General features: G+C 41.8%; 1 pseudogene; it reads right to left on the bottom strand.

Annotated features, from left to right (window-relative positions):
* Positions 1 to 4,192: 4,192 nt before the first annotated feature.
* On the bottom strand, positions 4,193 to 5,914 carry LOC138842642 (tigger transposable element-derived protein 1-like; annotated as a pseudogene).
* Between the last annotated feature and the right edge of the window lie 6,150 nt (positions 5,915 to 12,064).

Genomic DNA, 12,064 nt, shown 5'->3' with positions numbered 1-12,064 from the left:
TGCAGATTTAATTAAATGGGTATGTGAAAATCAGTATACAAATCTGAGATTATTTTCCAACCTTTTATTAGAACTGGTGGACCTGTGTAGGAATATGAGAAAACATGTAATTCTGATTCAAAGCTCTGCTGTGTGGATGGTTAACAAGCATGGGATGGATGCTCTCTGAATGTCAGTAGACTGAGGATTTGGGAAACTTTGTAGAGAACATGGGATTAAATGGCCAAGTGCTTTTCTTCTTAAAACTCTTCTCTGCCAGCCCAAAAGGCTTTTTGTGTTTTCTTTAGTCTTCATTATAACAATGCAATTATAGTAGTTAGAAAGCACCCCTCTACTTTGCGGTCAAATAGCAACCATTGTCAAAGCATTACCTTTTTAAAACTGAGTGTGCCCAACAGCCAGGTCGTAATTCCTAAAACTTTATATTTGAAGAGGTGTAATGGCATTTCTAAAGGGTAAAAACAATTTGGGGTTCACTAGTTGTTGTTGTTGTTGCTGTTGTTTGACAAGTCTTTTTAAAAATACAGGGAAGAGAAGGGCAAGAACCATGCTTATCTTAATATGTTCTACATAGCAGGTCTCAAGCACCCAATTCCATAATTGGGTGCTGTTGATACAGACATGCAAAGTTCAAACCTGTGACTTGCTGACTTACCATCAGTGCTTTATTTTAGGCCCATCTTGGTCCCCTCCATACTTTGTCCTTGCATTGCTAAGTACTACAAGGACATTTTCCAGTTGACCCTCAGACAGTACCCTAGAGCCCACCTGCTTCTTCTCATCCCCTACTTGAGAAGCTATTAGATAAAGCCTTTGTACATAGCCCCTACTGTATGGGTCAGTGGTTAACAACTAATTACTGCTTTCTTACCTTACACAGCAGTCTCTAGGCTAGAAACGGCTGAAGTTCCTAACTCTAATTGGGAATCAAAATCAAACAGGCAACTTCTAGAAAAATACCCAATTTTTCAGCCCTCTTCTCCCTCAATTCTTACTTCACAGGTCTCTGGTGGGACCTTGGGTGGTCAGAAATTTTAAAAAGCTCCTCACGTGACTTTTTTTGTTGTTTTTTTGCGGTACGCGGGCCTCTCACCGCTGTGGCCTCTCCTGTTGTGGAGCACAGGCTCCGGACGCGCAGGCTCGACGGCCACGGCTCACGGGCCCAGCTGCTCAACGGCCACGGCTCACGGGCCCAGCTGCTCCGCGGTATGTGGGATCTTCCCGGACCGGGGCATGAACCCGCATCCCCTGCATCAGCAGGCAGACTCTCAACCACTGCGCCACCAGGGAAGCCCTTTTCATGTGACTTTGATGCAGCTAATGGAAGAACTACTTTAAGGAGCTACCACTCTAGAAATGTTTCCTGGCTGCGAGTAAACAGGTAAACCATTTTAGATCTAAAAGGGTCTTTAAAGAGGATCTAAATTATTGTTTTTTAAAGTATGGCCTGTATACAATCTCAAAATTTGCCCTGCCTGGAATGATTTTTAATAAGTACCCTAGATTATGTAACAAACACTAGAGTTTAAGACATACTAATATTAAAAACTGTCACTTAAAAAAACCATAAAACCTAAGCCCCCAAAGGTTAAGTGGCCTGCCCATTTAACAAACCAAGATTAAAAACTTCACGGTTTCCTAAGTGATTCTCAACACGGCTTGAAACAGCTCTGAGGGAACTTCTCGTTCACAGCCCCTGTCACCCATCCTGTCCCATCCACATCCCAACGCAAGATTATACAGTAATATTTCCATTTATATCCAATGACTACTTTTTTCTCTACTCCCTATATAAAGGCTTTTGCATAGAATACTGCATGGGGAGTCCAGACACTCTGATTCCAATCCCAAGTTTGCTAGTAATGGCCTGCATGACTTTTAGGATGTTACTTCTCCTTAGTGTCAATTTTCTTCTTCTGAAAAGTTAGCAGTAGGACTAGAATATTTTGGATACTTCTAGTCCTAAGACTGCATGATTTTAAAACTTTAACAGGCTCTCCTCCACTGTTTGTAATAACTTGCAGTGGTGTACCATCTCCTAAGAGCTGATTGTCAGAGATTCAGAAACTTTGAGAGCATTTGTTAAACTTGGTAGCTTAAAACCAGCCCATAATGGGAGTACTTACACCATAGAAATAGGAAAACACTAAAAAGCAGGGCTTTAAAAAACAAAAAGAAAACAGAACAGAGATCCGGTTTACCAGCACACCGCTGATAATAAGTATTAAAATGTTCCATAGACTAGAACCAAATGCAGTGAATAGACAACAGAATGTTCCACCATATTTTAAGGTAGATTATTAAAGTACTAACTGAATTAGACCAGATTTGCAAATTGTTCTCAAAACTCATTGTCTCCATAAACCTACTGAGTGTGTCAGATGTGCATCCCCTGCACCATTTTATTGATGTTACTTTACTGCCTTCCTAACTAAACCCAGTTCCTTTTACTGCTTCTCGAATCAGTAGGCTAAAGCAGCCCAAGCATCTTCTTACACGATAGATTCAAAGATCATGCTTGTACAACTAAAAATATGTAGAATGCACAACGAGTTCAATTACTTGGCTGTAAGAAAACAACTAATTCAGTTCACTGCATCATTAATCCATTTAATTGTATAGCAGCTTCCTATTGATAACAGGAAATGTCCCTGACCCAACCATGCTGAGACTGAGGCTGGCCAATTTTCCACAAGCATAAATTTCAGTAAGAATTCTTCATAATACACAGGGACTAAAAATCACAGCCAGAGTTTATTAGATTTTTTTCGTAGTTTCACTGATCTATTGCCGTTGCATATGACCTGGTTTCTTTTACGCTTCCTGGACTTCGTTAGTCATTAAATGTTAGCTTATACTTATGTTCATGACTGGATATTTTATTTCAGATGGATATTGTGATACATTTTAAACCACCTATTCATCTGGTTCTTGGAAACCATTCAGCAACCCACGAGCTTTACAGAAGGTACTGCTGATCCAGAAGTGTCACCTTCCGTCATATGTCTGACCTATTGGTTTAGGCGATGCTATTTAGTACATTTAAGTAGTACAAATACAACAAAAATTTGATGAATTACTCCTATATTTTGAGCACAATATTAGGTACTGAGGGAAACAAATATGAATAAGACATTATCCTTCCCTCCAAGAGCTCACAGTCTAATGGGAAAGATATGTGCGTATAATTAAAATGTTATAATGCTAAGTTTCCTAACAGAGAAATAAACAGTGTTACTGAAGCTAGTTGAAAAAAGTAATTCTAACTTGGAGGAGACAGAGAAGGATTCGTAGAGTTGTTCCTTGATGGATGAGTAAGATTCCAGTAGCAAAGAAAAATGGGGAAAAGCCATTCCTGGCAGAAGGAAAGACACAAAGTCATGGGAGTGTGTTACAGTAAGGGATCAGGTGGTTGAGAGGAAGTATTAGAGGAACATTGGGAGAAAGGAAAGGTAAAATCAATACCAGGATAAGGAGTCAAGCAGGGAAAGTGGTAAATCAAATATGTATCATGCAATAAACTGTAATATTAGACCTGAATGCAGTGGAACACAATTGAGGAAACATGAATCCACGAGGAAGAAATGAAGTTTCAACCAGGTCTTTCTTCTGGAATTTTGCAAAATGAAAAAGAGGAGAAGCAGTATTCTAAGAAGACTAACGTGAACAAAGGCACAAATATAGTGATTGTCACTCTATATGCCAGCCACTGTGCTGAGCGTCTTATCTATATTACCAGATTTCATTTTGCAACTGAATGAGGGAGGTATTATTTCCATTTTACAGATATGAAACTGAGCTGCAGAGAAGCTAAGTAACATGCCCAAGGCCCCACAGTAGTAGACTTGAACCCTTTATGCTATAATAATTTCAATCTGAGAAACGTAAAGATATATGACGTGGGAGGGCAACGGTAAGTCAAGCTGGTTATAGTGTAATACATTTTTTAAATTATAATAATCCTTTATTGAGCAACTACTGTTTTGAAAGGAACTTAATATATGTACAGGCATACCGTAGAGATACTGTTGTTCAGTTCCTGACCACCGCAATAAAGTCACACAAATTTTTTATTTCCCAGTGCATATAAAAGTTATGTTTACACTATACTGTAGTCTATTAAGTGTGTAATAACATTATGTCTAAAAAATGTAAATACCTTAATTTAAAAATACTTTATTGCTGAAATATGCTAACCATCATTTGAGCCCTCAAAGGGTCGTCATCTTTTTGCTGGTGGAGGGTCTTGCATCGCTGTTGATGCTGCTGACTGATGAGGATGGTGGTTGCTGAACGATAGGGTGGCTGTGGCCAATTTCTTAAAATAAGACAACAGTAAAGTTTGTTGCATCGATTGACACGTCCTTTCACGAATGATTTCTCTGTAGAGAAATCATGATTTCTCAATTCTCTCAAACCCTGCCGCTGCTGTATCAACTAAGTGTATATCATATTCTAAATCCTTTGTTGTCATTTCAACAATCTTCACTAGGAGTAGATTCCATCTCAAGAAACCACTTTCTCTGCTAATCTATAAGAAGCGGCTTCTCATCCGTTCAAGTTTCATCCTGAGATTGCAGCAACTCAGCCACATCTTCAGGCTCCACTTCTATTTCTAGTTCTCTTGCTATTTCCATCACATCTGCAGTTACATCCTCCACTGAAGTCCTGAACACCTCAGAATCATCCATGAGGGTTGGAATCAACTTCTTCCAAACTCCTGTTAATGTGTTTTGATCTCTTCCCATGAATCTCGAATGTTCTTAATGACATCTAGAATGTTGAATGCTTTCCACAAGGTTTTCATTTTCTTTGCCCGGATTCCATAAGAGAAATCACTATCTAAGGCAGCTATAGTCTTACGAAATGTATTTCTTAAATACTAAGACTTAAAAGTCGAAATGACTCCTTGATCCGTGGGCTGCAGAATGGTTGTTGTGTTAGCAGGCATGAAAACAACATGTATCTAATTGTACATCTCCATCAGAGATCTTGGGTGACTGGGTGCATTGTCAATAAGTGGTAATATTTTAAATGGAAACTTTTCTTCTGAGCTGTAAGTCTCAACTGTGGGTGTGTATTCCATAAGCTACGTTGTAAAAAGATGCGTTGTCATCTAGGCTTTGTTGTCCCATTTAGAGAGCACAGGCAGAATAGATCTAGCAGAATTCTTAAGGGCCCTAGAATTTTGGGAAAGGTAAATGAGCATTGCCTTCAACTTAAAGTCACCAGCTGCATTAGCCCCTAACAGGAGAGTCAGCCTGTCATTTGAAACTTTGAAGGCAGGCATTGACTCCTGTGTCACTATGAAAGTTTTAGCTGGCACCTTCTCCCAATATAAGACTGTTTCATCTATGTTGAAAAATCTGTTGTTTAGTGTAGCCAGCTACCTTCATGAAGTATCTTAGCTGGATCTGCTGATAACTTACTGCAGCTTCTACACCAGCACTTGCTGCTTCACCTTGGACTTTGATGTTATGGAGGCAGCTTCTTTCCTTAAAACTCATGAACCAGCCTCCGCTGGCTTCAAACGTTTCTTCTGTAGCTTCCTCACCTCTCTCAGCCTTCACAGAATTGAAGAGAGTCAGGGCCTTCCTTGGAATTAGGCTTTGCCTTAAGGGAATGTTATGGCTGGTTTGATCTTCTATCCAGACCACTAAAACTTTCTCCATATCAGCAGTAAGGCTGTTTCTCTTTCTTATCACTCGTGTGTTCACCGGAGTAGCACTTTAATTTCCTTCAAGAACGTTTCCTTTGCATCCACAACTTGGCCAACTGTTTGGCAAAAGAGGCCAAGCTTTCAGCCTGTCTCAGCTTTTGACATGTTTTCCTCACTAAGCTTGATCATTTCTAGGTTTTGAATTAAAGTGAGAGACGTGCGACTCTTCCTTTCATTTGAACACTTAGAGGTCATTATGGGGCTACTAATTGGCCTAATTTCAATATTACTGTGTCTTAGGGATTAGAGAGGCCCAAGGAGGGGAGTGCTGGGGAACAGCCAGTCAGTGGAGCAGTCAGACACATGCACCGTCTATCCATTACGTTTGCCATCTTATATGGGCATGGTTCGTGGTGCCCCAAAACAATTACAATTGTCACATTAAAGATCACTGACCCCAGATCACCATAACAAGTATTATAATAATGAAAAAGTTCAAAATGTTGTGAGAATTACCAGTGCATGACACAGACACGAAGTGAACAAATGCTGTTAGAAGATTAGTGCTGATAGACTTGTTCAACAAAGGGTTGCCACAAAGCTTCAATGTGTAAAAAACACAATATCTGTGAAGCACAGTAACGTGAAGTGCAATAAAACAAGGTATGCCTGTATTAAATTTTCAGAACAGCTTGAAGAAAAACTTTGACCAAAGTCACCCAGTTAGTGGCAAAGCCACACAAAAAGGGCAGAGGGAGCTGAGTGAGGGAGGGAGACACCAGTCATGACTTTCCAGAGAGGCATCAGTGGAAAATAAGTGAGGAAGTCTTGGTAGCTGTGGATGACAACTACACCATTCTAGGCCTTCTGCCACTGACTCTTCTTCCATTTGAACAGAGAGAAGGAACCGGAGGCAGGGTCAGGAGAGAGGCCCTACTTTATCTGAGTCTCGTGGGATTTGAAGCATGTTCAAAACATGCATGTGGATACACTCAAACAGGCAGCTGCTGGGACTGTCAGTCAGTAGTTGGTATGGGAGATGGTGGAGGAACCTGACTTGAAACTAAAATGGAAAATGAGAAAATGGACCAAGCTTCCGTGCCTTGGAGGGGGCCCATATGGCAAAGACGGAGTCTGCTCAGGGATATTACGATTTAGTCCAGTCTGGAATCAGGAGGTGGCGATCCTGAGGTTTCAATCCAGGGACATGGGTCAGAGCAGAGTGGATATGATACCAAATGCAAAAGTAGGTAAAGCCAGATTGTGGAGAACGAGTATAAGAGCTGGTCTTCCCAGGCCCTGGGGCTGGTAGGGAAATAGGATTTGGTAGGGATACTGGATGGGTGTCCCCATGCAGTGAACACACCTGGGAGGGGATCCAAAATGCCCAGGATGCCAGAAAACACAAGGCCCTTGGAAACCACTCAGCAGCCCCATTATTTCCAGAGGGTACTGCCGATCCAAGGTGCCCCCTTCAGTCAGATTTCTGACCTCCTGGCTCAGGCAGATGCTCTTTGGTCCTGCTCTCACTGGGATTCTGGAAGGGGCTGGAGTGACTCTGGCCTCACACACACCCATTGCCCGTGAGCAGTTCAGCCCTGCCCATTTAGGTAGGGTGGGGAGCCCTCAGGTAGCTGGGAGCCAGCAAGGCTGCACAGGTCTGGAATTAGGACAGAATCAGGGCTAGAGATGGGAGTCGCCTTTCAGGAGGCTGTACCTCAAGCCTGGAGTAGGTAAGATCTTTCAGAAGCAGAGACTGGGAAAGGACCAAGGACTGGAAGTGCTTACCCTTAAGGGCTGTCCAGAGGAAGGAAAGTAAGAAGGATTAATCAGATCAGTTAAAGGTAAGTGAGGAGAATGTAGCTTTTAATGTTTCCCTTCTTTCCCTCCTTCCCTTGTTTCCTGTGTATCACTTTTATTTTTTACTTTGATTTCCAATTAGAACAAACTTTCAAAAAGAAAACTCGTTTCATTAGAAAATGAAGGTAATGACACCTCCCTCTGGGGAAGCTGTGAGTATTAAATGGGACCGTGGACATGACTGCATCTTTGGGTGCTCAACGTGTACTGATTTGCACCACTTCCTACCCTCCCGCTTCCCTGGGGTTATACGCCTCAGCTTATAAATCCCTTGATCTCATCATCAAAATAGAAACAGGTGTGATTATATTAGGTGTGGTTGATTTCTACACACAGGCTTAATAGTGAAAGAAAAGAATCAAGCCTTTGGTTTCCAAATCAGCTTTCACGGTGTATGAAAAGGTGTTCTTTGCTATATACCCTTTAATGGGTGAGAAAATTGAAATAATCAACTGAATAGAAGTACCCTATCCAGACTTATAGTTCTAGTCTGTGCCCTGGCAGACACTTTCTTGCCTGTCGCTTAGCATTTGGGAAATTCCAGGGAGTCAAAAGAAACAAGACAATGAGTCATTTGGAAGTACTTATCCTTCCAGTTCTGGAGCAAAGCAGTTCCCCGGAATTACCTTACAGGAGGTCTGTTGCTTAGCTCTTACATTTCAGCTCTTCTATTTCACAAGTGCAACGAAGTTAATCATTGGCCTGTTTACCTTTTCCCCTTATTAGAAGTAGCCAGCGTTTATGATTCTAGGAGTCACCAAGACCACTTCCCAGACCCTCATTTCCTGTAATACAATGCACAGTGTTTTCGCTTAGAAACCCACACAGCTGTCAAAGCATAGTTCCATTATCTGCCTGTTCACTCTCTTACGGCCGGGGGAACCCCGATCCTTGACAAATCACACGGGGAATCTAAAACAGTTGTAAAGGAGTCTTTCTCAGCTGCCAGTCCCTAAGAAATTGATGAATGTTTCCGTCATGGCCCAGCAGCCTCTCTTCCCGCACCTTGGAGGTTAGGCTGAGTTCCAGAAGGAGAGACCACGGTATTGTTGAGTTATAATCATGTCTGCTCCTTGTGCCTGGCACCACTATCTCCTCTCCACCCCTGAGGGTCCAGGGATCCCCAGGAGACCACCCCAGCTTGCCTCACATAATGATCTGTGCATGTATGTGTAAGTACATGTATACACACGCCAACATCCAAAACTTAGAATAATGTCACATAGGATTCATTAGACCTCAACTAAAAATCGGAGGATGCCACAACACGAAGCCTGCATCCCATCTGTGACCTCAGATCAAGAGGATCGATACTCTCTGTTGAACCTCAGTCCGTTGCAGTTCTGATTACGAAATATAACGACACTGGATGATAAGAATTCTTACGTTGGCTGCTTCACTCTTCTACATTACCTGATGAGCCCAGTAGGCATTTGAGTGGAAACGAGTGAATTTTCACTTTCTCCTAGACTCTCATCGCCACCATGGGCACCAGCATCACCAAGCCCTCAGTTAGCTGTCTACTTTCAGGGAAAAAAAAGGATCAACAGGTTTTTTTTCCCCCCTTCTCACTGAGTCCCTAGAGCTCTTGGAATGGAGTTGTACCAGGCTCCTAAGGGCATCCAAAGGCCACGAGCCTGTTCCCGGGGCTGGAACGTGGGCTGGCAGGGCTCTGAGTTTGGCATTGGCCCCTTTGACATTTCTTGTCTCTTCAGGGGGCAGAAAACCAACTTGCGTCATAGGCCAGTTCAGTGTGATCTGACTGAAAGGAAGATCTTTTTGTTGTTGCTATCACTGAAGTATTGGTATCCCTATAGTTTATATCCATATATGCATATTTTACATATATCCTGTGTACCTATTTTATACATATATAGGCCTATGTGATTTTGATATATCACAGTAGAAAACTTAGATATATTCCCGGTCTGTAGTTCAGTTGAGGTTGGGAAGCCCTGGCCTGGGGTGTGTGGCCCCTGTTTCCTGACATCTCAGTTTTCTTTCCCATGTGAGGAAGTACCCTGCATAGACATTAATAGTCATATTAATCTTTAATGGACCGTATCTTACAAAACAGCCTGTCCATCCGTTGTCACTGAGCTTTCCCATTCACTCACAGAGACGCACAGGGCAGGAGTCATTACCCCGATTTGCTGAAAAGGAAACTGAGGCTCCGGTGAAGCGGCTGCTCACAGGCTTTCAGGTGGTTGGGGAGGAGTCGTAGAAAAGCCAATCTCCTGGGCAGGAGCCCAGGGCTCTTTCTGAGACTGATGCCTCCACAGAATCCAGTGAACATCTAAAACATATCTGCTGATTGACTAAACGACCACAGTCTCCGGCAGTTAGTACATAAGAAGATAAAGCCGAATATTAAAAATACACGTGCGCTGTACTGAAAGTTCCTAGGTATTGTATTGGAGTGCGAGGCTTAAAGCAGTTGTCAAGGTACTCTATAATGAAAAATGGTCATGGTTGGAATGTGCTTCTTTATCTCACTAACTCTATACCCCAATTTTTATCAAGAACCTCAGGGCTGAAGAGCTCAAACTGCATTTTGAAGCTTATTAATATTCACCACCACACCTTCAATGGGTGCAGGGCATGTATTATTATTTTCATGTTTCCGACGGAAACATGGCAGGGAACAGAAGCATAGCCACGTGTGTCCGGGTTAAGGATTCAGAGACTGTTCTCTTTTAGCACCATCATCCACGTGCAATTCGGCTCTGCACTCCCCTGTAAGAAACAACACTGAGATAAACCAAGGGGGATGCTGTCATTTCAGCCTGATGTCCCTGGTGTCACAGTCTGACCAAAATAATAAGATCAAAGCCCCAAGGCTATGATGAAAATAAGAGGCTATGGTGATGAGATCAGCAAAGAACCCTGGGTACTCAATTGTCCTTAGAAAAGAAGTAAAAACATAGATGTGTATTATGATACAGCGGCAATTAAGACCTATCTCTCACAGTGAAGACAGCCAGCTTAGCCATCCGAGCAGTGGCCACACAAGAGCTGGGATTTTAGATTCGATTCTGCAGTGATGTTTCAGCCTGATCTTAAACATCCATGTGTCAATTTCACTGCTTCCTATACTCCACTATTTCTCATCCTGCAAATCTCTCTGGTTTTTTTTTAAGCAGGCCAAAGACATCTGGCGTTAGCAATGACCACTGAAAAACACATAAGAAATGTCATGCAGGGCAGGTCAGTGGTCCATTTGATCAAGAATTCTGTCACCATTATCTGAGACATTTAAGGGAAGACATGACTTCTTAAAAACTGGTGTTGCACATCTGAAAACTTATCCTACAAATACAAGAATCACACAAGATTATTCATTGCACTGACATTTGTAAAAACAAGAACTTGGGAACTAACTAGGTGGTCGTTAGTGAGATTGGTTGAATAAATTATGGCACATCCATACAATGGACTATAACTCAGCTCTAAAAAAAAGGACGGGGGCTTCCCTGGTGGCGCAGTGGTTGAGAGTCCGCCTGCCGATGCAGGGGATGCGGGTTCGTGCCCCGGTCCGGGAAAATCCCACATGCCGCGGAGCAGCTGGGCCCGTGAGCCATGGCCGCTGAGCCTGCGCGTCCGGAGGCTTTGCTCCGCAACGGGAGAGGCCACAGCGGTGAGAGGCCCGTGTACCGCTAAAAAAAAATAAAATAAAAAAAATAAAGGATGAAGGTCTTTATGTACAAATAAGGAAAGATCTCAAGGACATATTTTCAAATACACAAAGCAATATGCAAAGAAGCAAGTATGTATAGGATGCTGCTATTCGTTTAACAATTATGGGGGTAAATATATTTGATCATTTAATATATATTTATTGAACATCTTCGATGTCCCAGGAACTCTTCTAGACTCTGAGAATATGACTGCAAACAAAACAGATTAAACTCTTTGCCTTCAAGGAATTTATTCTTATCTGCCTGTATATGCACTTTAAAAAGTATATTAAAAGATAAAGAAAATCCATAATAGTGATTACTTGTTGGGAGAGGCAGGGACTGGGGAGATGTAGAACAGGGGTCAAGAGAGCAAGTTTTCACTGTATGGCCTTTTACATTTACTAAATATTCAAATCAAATCAAATACATATGAAAAAATAAACAAGAAAATCTTAAACACCTTTCTTTATTAATCTGATATGGACTTGCACTCAGTAATTTATCCAAACCTGTCTTGAACCTCTTTATCAATTTAGCCTACATATTACACCCTGTGAGCAGGGATTCTTCCATATATTTCCTTGTTGAATTAAATAAAATAGCATTCCTTTGGTTTATCCTATAAGCATTTCTTTCTTGGTTGAAAAACAAACACCTTTCATCTAATATGCTGAGATTAAATGAACATATTTATGTGTACTGTCCTCAGACCATTCATTAATCTATAAGCCTAAATGAAATCTCCCCATTCTCTTTGCTTTTTCTCACTGAAGAGTTCTCATTCCTGCTAATAAAATCCTTATTTCCATTCTGTTCATTACATAAATCAGGTTCCGGGCTTGTAATTGAAGTGACTGGGACTTCA

The sequence above is a fragment of the Globicephala melas genome, chromosome 4 (genome assembly GCF_963455315.2).
Source record: "Globicephala melas chromosome 4, mGloMel1.2, whole genome shotgun sequence".
In the NCBI taxonomy this organism is placed as follows: domain Eukaryota; kingdom Metazoa; phylum Chordata; class Mammalia; order Artiodactyla; family Delphinidae; genus Globicephala; species Globicephala melas.
The sequence above is the reverse complement of the archived record's forward strand: the minus strand, read 5'-3'. Positions and strand labels throughout refer to the sequence as shown.